At 44.8% G+C, this 8773-nt stretch overlaps 1 protein-coding gene across 4 annotated transcripts in view; it reads left to right on the top strand.

Moving 5' to 3' along the window:
- ASIC2 (acid sensing ion channel subunit 2) overlaps window positions 1-8773 on the top strand; it is a 514654-nt gene that overhangs the window by 382397 nt on the left and 123484 nt on the right. The gene's annotated exons all lie outside the window — the stretch shown is intronic.

The raw sequence follows: 8773 nt of genomic DNA, 5'->3' as shown, positions 1-8773 counted from the left end.
AAAAAGGGGTGGTGATGCCTGGCTGGGGCTGGTGTCTGAGCAGCACACGTTCCCCTTGCCATCCCTTGGGCATGCTGTCCATCTGTCCTCTCCTCTTGGCTACATCCCTCTTCCAGTGCAGTGACTCAGTTTCCCCAACGTGCTGGGAAACGTTGCCATTAGACAGAACTGAAAAAGAGACTCCACAAGTGTTTGATGGGGTTTGTGAGTTTAAATGCTCTCTACAGGACAAATGCATTCTTCACTAGCAAGACCGTCATGCTGTAAAGTCCTTCTTGAGGGGAGAGGAATTTAATCCTGATAGTTATTCTCACAAAGCAAACAAAATGCAGATTTTCATCTGACTAAAATCCAAAGGTGTTTGAATTGTGTCTCAATGTATACAAAGCCAAATATGCTTCCTGTGGGAAATGAGCACCAAGCTGTGTCTGTAAAGAATAAATGAGAGGTTTTATTCTCTGCAATATTGCAGGAGCTTGCATAGGAGGAGGGGGAATTCCCTTTGGGGACAGAATGAGAGAAGTAACAAAAAGTACTTGCAGAGTTGTTTGGATTCCTGCATGCCAAAATCCCTCTGTAAAGCTGAGCAATTTGACCCTGATCACAAAACACTCTTCCTGCAAACCCACAGCAGCTATATTAAAGCCAGAGCATCATCAGCATCCACCACATCTCCAAAGGAAGGGACAGCCTGCTGAGGGGCAATAAATCCCCTGAGCGTTTTGGTCACCTCAAAGCTCTGAGTAGCTTTTCCCTTTTTTCCTCCTCGCTGGCTGCTGCTCAGTTGGGGGAGATTTATCTTGGTTAGGCTGAGCTGTAAAATCTAATGAGAGTCCTCTGAGCGTGCACAATGGTGATCATGCACAAATACAGGCATCCAAATATGTCTATGTATATACACTTAAGTACATACAAAAGCATATGTGTGTGTGTATATATATATATATATATATATATATAAAATAGCAAGATAAGCCCCAACTTGGAAAAACGGTGAACAGATTTAAGTTTCTTTGTCTTTGTTACTACACAATCTATCTTCATCCCTAATGGCAGCAAGTGGGGAAGGAATATGGCTTCTGTACCACCACAGGAGAGAAAAAATGCATGTGTCTTATCAAGCAGGTCTTTTGTCCCTTTGCAAAAATGTGCTTCGCACACCAGGTATAAGATTATTTACCATCATTGTCTTGTTGAGGAAAGAAAATGACAAAGGCAAAGCCCTACATAAGGCAAAGCCCATCACTACTGAATACAAAACAAAGCCTGAATACTGGAAATAGGATTCTTATTTGCAGCTTTTGAGATTTATTTTTTTAACCTCTGAAGCAGCACAGTCTGCTACGTGTTCCACTATTTGTGAGCGTGTGTTTGTGTCATATGCTGTGCAGGCAACATTTAACGCTAATGAGAAACAAAGAATTCCTGCAATCCCAAACAGTAGAAAGCAAGCTCAATTAGATGTCTGTCTGGCCACGGGAAACAGATTTTATTTTCTTTGTACTGAATAGGAACAAGAGCCTTTGTCCTGTCTATACAACATGGATGTGGAAGGCAATATGCTTCCTGGCCAGGAAGAATTGTGTTATAATCTGCTATTATACAGGAACATTACTCTTCAACAGTAAAGTTATTGGTAATAAAATCCACCTTTCTCTAGCATTGTTCCTTGTATTCATACATCATTTTGTTATTTTTGTTTTTGTTGTTAGGAGTATGTTATGACAGGTCCGTTTGTTTTTGTGCTGGTAGGTGTCCCTTCTTTTCTGAGGAGAAAGCCGTATCCTCAAAAACTCTTAGTCCTTTCCAAAAGGAGACTGAATTGGGGTGGTTTGGACCTGCCCATTGGACTGGCCAGGATGGAGAGGACATGGGGACAGGACACAGGACCCCTCCAGGTTGGCTTCATACATCCAGGACACAAGGTCACTTGCTCAAACTGAGCTGGCAACGTGGTGGGGAAAAGGAAGGAAATGAGATAATGACAAAAGGAGATTCAGGACAGCCCTTTCAGGCTGATCTCTAGTGCATTTGGAGGAAGGCAGGAAAATGTATTCAGATGAGAAACTATTAGAGGAACAAGATGAGAGCCTGGTGCATGAGGAGGAGCTGGGGCTGCACAAGCAGGAGCTGGAGAGGTCACAGCAGGACCATGTGTAGTTGCAATGTCTATAAAAAGATTCATAATTTGTTTGTTTCCTCTTAAAGCATGGAGATCTTCATGCTCTAGCCTAGATAACTATATAGGGAACAAACCGGAGCTCTTTACCTTTGGCATAAAATGACCTCCCCATATTGACAAGACAGGAATTCAGACCAAGAGAAAAACAGCAATCAATCAGCTGTAGCACCCAGCAATAGAGAGGAGCAGGTGGGACAAGCCAAAATAATTATTCTGGAATGAGGAAGAGGCCTGGATATTGAAGAACAAGATTGAGAGAGAACTTGCTCTGCTGCCAGCTGGGCTGAACTCTGGGGAAAGCAAAGGGGCTGGGATGGTCTGGCTTTGCTCGTCAGCCAGGTCATGCATGTGGAGGAAATGCAGGCTCACTGGTGGCTCCAGGAAAAAGGCTTAGGTTCTTCTTTTGCCTCGGGACTTTCTAGTGAATGAAGAAAGAGCAAGTGCAGTGGTGCAGAGAAATGAGTTGCTCTGCTACTGGTGGTAGAGAACTTGAAGGTCTTATGGTGGACCTCAGCTCACAGCCTGCTTTGCAGAAGGGCTGGCAGATGATGTCTGGAGTTTGTAGCAGGCTGTCTGGGTTAGAGAGGATAAAGATGTTAGACAATGTGCTCCATAAATGTTTATTAGCACAGCAAAATGCAGAATTCTTGAAATATTCCCCTTTAGAAGCAGGTCTTTTCCAACCTTGAATGCCTAGGTTTTCTAGGGAAGATGCTGTTGTCATCATGAGAATTTTGCCAATGCATCATTTATTGTTGAAAACAAACACAAATTGATTTAAAAAAATAAATCTTGAACCAATACACTCATTTTGCTGTACTTAGAAAACAAATACCGTATGCCTTCTGTTTTTTCCCACTGAACTGGGAAGAGAAGTGGCTGGAGCAAGATGAAGGGGAGGAGAGAGATGCCACATCCTCTTTCTCTGGCTCTCTCCCTAATTATCACATGAGAAAAGGGTTGGTGTGATGTACACACACACTGTTGTTTGCATACTCCTTCCCCTGGCAAGCAGGCTTTCACCGACCTGATTTCACAAATGAGCCCAAGAGCTTGGATGTGGCCTGGACTGGCAAGATGGGGCATAATCATTAAACCTTAGGGGAGATGAATGGGACCAAGGGGTGAAGCAGAAGCTTTTCCAGCCTACAGAATGGGACTTGCAGCCTTTAAATAAGCAAGCAGAGAGCATGGTCTCATCCCCATCCCACACAGACAGCTGGTGGAGAACAATTACAGCACGATTATAGCTGTGTGCTCCAGCTCAGAGGTAGTTCAAAACAACACTAACAGTCTTTTTGCCACTCACAACTCAAGCATAATACGCATGTCCAAGAACACAATTTGCTGGAGCAGAAACAAACACGCGGTAAGAGGAAGCATAGAGCCACTTATAAAGTGAAACGCTTGTAATTATCTTATGCAAATGAGCCAAACTACAGGTTGCATTGGGTGCGTGTGCATCGCCTGGTTAATTTGGAAACAGTTCAGTAGTTAAAAGTGAACTATAAGGTTCTCATTATACAATTAGGACCTTAGTGAAAGACTCATTAATCTGAGATGCAATTAGTCAGGCTTCTGCCACACAGTTCAAAAGCGTTTTTGTTGGGTGGTGACTTTGCTGTTCATGTAGCATTGGATGAGGTATCTCTGAATGCTTTGATAGGATCTTCTCATTTTGGGCTTACATAGACTCCATTTGGATTGATACAAACACGACAAGAATAGGAATTTAGTTAATTTGAAACTGTCAGCTGCTCCCTTACATCTGAATTTTCTGTTTCTTCTAATCTCTGCTATTTGTCCCTGTGGAGAAGATTTATATCTAGTGCTCAGAAACAAAGGCTGGTGTAATGGCACTCAGATATCGCAGTAAAAAGGGGAGCACTATTTCTAAGAAAAATGCAACCACCCAGGACTCTTGGATTTAGTTATCAACCCCACCAGTGGTTCTTGGCATGACCTCCAGGGAGCCCAGCGTGAGCATTGTCAGCACAATAGTTGCACGCAATCATTGCATAGGGCATGCTTTCTACCCCAAAAATGGAGTTGCAGAAATTACAGATACCAAACATCATAAGGAACTGGGTATTATCTTCAGTTTTACACTGTTGTTGAAGTAAATTATTTAGTTCAGGTCCTTCAGGAGTCCTTTTTGTGAAGCTAAAACTGCTCAAAATCTCCATATCACACTCTAAGGCCTTTTCTACAAGAGGAAAATGAGGCTTCCCATTACTTCTGTCCCAGCTTATCCACAAATAGCTCCTGTGCTGGCTTCCTGCCCAGGGCAGGCTTCACCCACTTTGCACACAGGTAAAGCAAACATTTTAATATGTCCCAAGAAAATGGGGTAAAAAGTGATTTAAGAACATAAGAGAAAAGGTTCTTAAAGAGCTACAGCTTCACCTGGGTGAAATAATTTGCCAAATCTTTTTGTCTCAAGAATAGCGATTCGGCAGCAGCAAGCTATTCCCTGGATGAATTTCAGCCTTGCAGAATTGCCTGTGAGACACATGCAGAACATCAGAAAAAGTCAAAATGTAATAAACTCTCTGGTTTGAAGCCTCCTTAGGATGTATTTAGAGAGGGACTGAAGAAAATACTTAACTTCAAAATGAAACCTTTTATGTTAGGCCAAACAAAATGTTCCGCTTAACCTAAAGTTTATTTTTTCCAACTTTTCTGACTGACTAAAAAATTTCAAGGATTAGAATTTCAAGCTGACCCGAAGCAAGTTTTTATTTGTTTGTTTGTTTGAAATTGCCAGTGAAGCAAAAAATCAATTATTTACACTGTTCTACCTAGGATGTACTTACCTAAAGCATGTGATAAACAATTTGCTTGACTAGCTACTGCCAGGGAATGCAGAAGCCTGCTCCAAAGGGTGTGTTATGGTGGGGCTTGCTGGTGGGGTTAAAGAAGCAACAAGTCACAGTTGTTCAGGATGAGACTTCATCTGGAAGTCAGCATCCCTTGCTTGTGGCCCTCTAACTGCCCTCGTTCCCAGCTCAAATACAAATAATTACAAACCAGATTCACTCAGAGCTATAATGAGCTTTGTATATTGAAAACCTGGACTCCATCTCCAGCACTGGCTAGTAGAGGATGTGTAAGGCAATTGTGTAAGTAGAGGTCAGGTGTATAAAAATGCTAATATCTCCCTCCCTGGGCAGCTTGAAGACTTTCTGAGTCAAAGGTGATGGAGGTTGTGGAGGTCAGTGCAAAATAAAGTAGGCTAGCTTTGATCACCTTCAGCAGAGATTTAATTAATCTGCTTGATTCTGTTCTGAAACACATTGGGAAAATTCACACACTTCATTCATCAGGGCACGTGGTTTTCTATAACTGAGTGAAAAGCAACCTTGGACAGTCATTTTATATCAGCTCAGTGTGCCAGAGCACAAATCTATGCCTTCATTCCCTGGTAGAAAAGGTGGTGTCTACGCAGATAGTTAGGACACACAAAAAAGACCTCATTTGTGTAGAGCAGTTTGGGTGGAGGTTTCTCCCCCTAAAGGGGCTGCAGGAAAGCTAGGGAGGGACTATTTGTCAGGAGCGTGGTGACAGGACAAGCTTTAAACTGAAAGAGGGGAGATTGAGATGAGATATTAGGGAGAAATTCTGCCCTCTGAGGGCAGTGAGGCCCTGGCCCAGGCTGCCCAGGGGAGCTGTGGGTGCCCCATCCCTGGTGGTGCCCAAGGCCAGGCTGGATGGGGCTGGGGGCAGCCTGGGCTGGCAGAAGGGGTCCCTGCCCATGGCAGGGGGTGGAACTCAGTGAGCTTTAAGGTCCCTTCCACCCCAAGCCATTCTGTGATCCTGTAATGAACAGCTGAAGCTGTTTCTCTCAAATGAGCCCCAAGTGACGAGGAAGATGCAGTTGCCCACTGAGGACACCTGTAGCCTGAAAGCCCAACAAATCCTCTTTGCTTTCCTAATCTGCATTTGTCTGTGGTTAGCTCCTCGCTTTTGAGTGCTTTAGGGAATATCAGCATTGTGAATATAAATCAGAAAGGAGGAAACTCAGGATTCTAGGCAGGAAAAACACCTTTTGTCAAAACAGAGTGCCCAAGATCTCTGCAGTCTCACAACTGATCTAAGCTCTACGTTACAACACCATGCCCCTGAGGTGATTTTGACTCAGCTCTCAGGCCCACAGTTCATATCTGTGATTTCCCATTTGCAAACAGCTCAGAAACACACATTTCCCTGAAGCCAGCCACATCTGCAGCTGGGATGCTGTATGCTGCTTGGGCAGCTCAGAGTGGAAGGGAGATTCCTTTCCTGAACTGTAATCAGGTGAAACGTTGGGATGAGACAGCAGCTAAGCTGAGGAGTCACCGTTCCTGGGGGTGTTTAAGGAAAGGTTGGATGTGGTGCTTAGGAATACGGTTTAGTGGGTGTGATACTGGTGGTATGTTGAACCAGATGATCTTGGAGGTCTTTTCCAACCTTAATGATCCTATGAAATTCTATGAGTTGGCTCTCCCAGAGGAGTTTGACCTGGTCGTCTCCTCTGACACCAGGCTCAGGCACAGGCCCCGTTTGGTGAGCAGACAGGTCCGTGCCATTGGCTGCAGCATCCTGCATCCATCCCACGTCTCTGCTGTCTGCAGGCCAAAAAGGGCTCTGCCCAAGGGGACGGGCTTGTTAAGATTGGACTTACTAAGCCTTTCACCTAAGGTCCTGGGCTGTCTCTTGGAACAGTCTCTCTCCCACACTTCTATTACCAGCAGCTGCAGTCGGGCCTTGAAGAGATGTTATTTCATGTCATATTATTTCAATAGCGCCTTGGAGCTACAAGAAGATTGAAATCACCTTTATATTTCCTCCCAAAATGTCAGGCACCTCAGTGTATACATGTGGTGCAGCTGTGACCTCTCTGCTCAGTGCTCTCCAGGGAAAGCTGATGTGATTTAAAGGTCAGCACAGGAGTGTGATTGCTGGGTAGAGTCCACGGTGTGAAAGCTGTTTCTGCACCGGGATGGGGAATGGATTACTCACCTCATAAAACTACTTAGGATGTCAGCTGGAGAAATGGGGTCTTTGTCAAAAGGTGAAGCTGCAGAGTGAAGGGTCAATAGTGGAAAGGGCAAGACCCCTCTCCTCTGAGACACCCACTAAGCTGACAGCAAACACAGAGACATTGGCAGGGTTTAAGCATCTTGACTTGAGCATCCAGCACCTGTGTGCCCAAACGAGGGTCACCCAGCATCCTTGTAGACCAGCCACTGGCTGTCTGCAGGGAGGAGGTGAGTGCTGCTGCTATGGGGACCACAGCAGGATGGCATCAGGTTGGAGAAGATCATTGCCATAAAATAGAAACAGCCACAGCTGGCTGGAGAGAGCAGAGACTGAGCAGGCAAAGCAATGGGGACATCTACAAGTTCTCCAGCGCTTCCTGCTCACCACCTCTCCCAGGGTGTGTTAGCTGATCCAGCCCTGTCTGCTGGAGCAACATGGTGGGACAGGGCCACTTGCTTTTCTCTTTTCTGCCCTATTAAGCTCTTAATCCTCTGTATTGTGCAAATATGACCTCTGTGCATCCTCTGAGGCTTAGAAGCTAGATGAAAAAAAGTGAATGTTTGTGCATATCTGCACGTGCATCTGATGATAGTATTGTAATGTTTGGCCAGTATCACTACACAAGGGACAAAGGTAGCAGACTCACTAGCTTCTAACTCTTGTGTTTGGCTTTTACATGCCTGGATCATCTGCAATTGCTTATGGGAGGCTTTTAGAATCTTCTAATTGAGCACTCCTTGCTTCATTATTAAACAATCTTCTCATTTTGTGCTCCTTCCAAATTATCTGTCTATTGATAATGTTCCCTAGTTTTCCCTGGAGATGCTTTGCTCTTTGCAAATGGCAGTTTTGCTCTTGCACTTTAAAATCAATGTCATTTTTGCTTTGCAAGTGTCCTTTTTTGCTTTTATTGCAGCACCCCTCCCTTTTCCCCTCCAAGTCCAGGAGAACTCACACTATGCCCAGTGGAGAGACTACAAGTGTCTCTGACTGGTGGAAATTAAAATTCAGGGTTCCTTACTTGCTGAGGTAAATACAGAATTGCTTATTGCCACCTCTTGGTAGGAGTAAAGAATGGCAAGTGGATTTTGTCCCCTTGGAAAAGATAAGGGGGCGATTGGAGACATCCTGTGAACGTAAGTCTCCATTTCCCTCCACCTGAGGGGATGACAGCAGGGCCGCAATGAGACCTGGCCATGCATTTTGAAGCATTGCTGTCCTCAGGTGCAGAGAGGTTCATAACATCGGTGTCTGAAAGTCTCCGGTGGTACGCAAAGACCTGTGTACCGATGGACGTAGCCTTGGTGTCCACCACCATGTGTTCACTGCACCCTGAACCCCCCAGTCGTGCACTCCCAAGGGCTGCTCTGGTGTGCCAAGGAGCTCAGTTGTCTCTCCGGTGGGTGGGCAGCAGGGACCTGATGTGCTGGTGCAATGCTTGCCTAACACTGAGCCAAGTAACTTTGCTCAGCATGAAGCAACCTCTCCTTGGGGGCTTCCTCAGCACCTTTTTCTTTGACATTAAGACATTAAGTCTTGATGACTTAAGACATTAGACTGACTTAAGAC

The sequence above is a fragment of the Cygnus olor genome, chromosome 25 (assembly GCF_009769625.2).
Source record: "Cygnus olor isolate bCygOlo1 chromosome 25, bCygOlo1.pri.v2, whole genome shotgun sequence".
Classification (NCBI taxonomy): domain Eukaryota; kingdom Metazoa; phylum Chordata; class Aves; order Anseriformes; family Anatidae; genus Cygnus; species Cygnus olor.
This window is presented reverse-complemented; position numbering and strand designations above follow the sequence as displayed.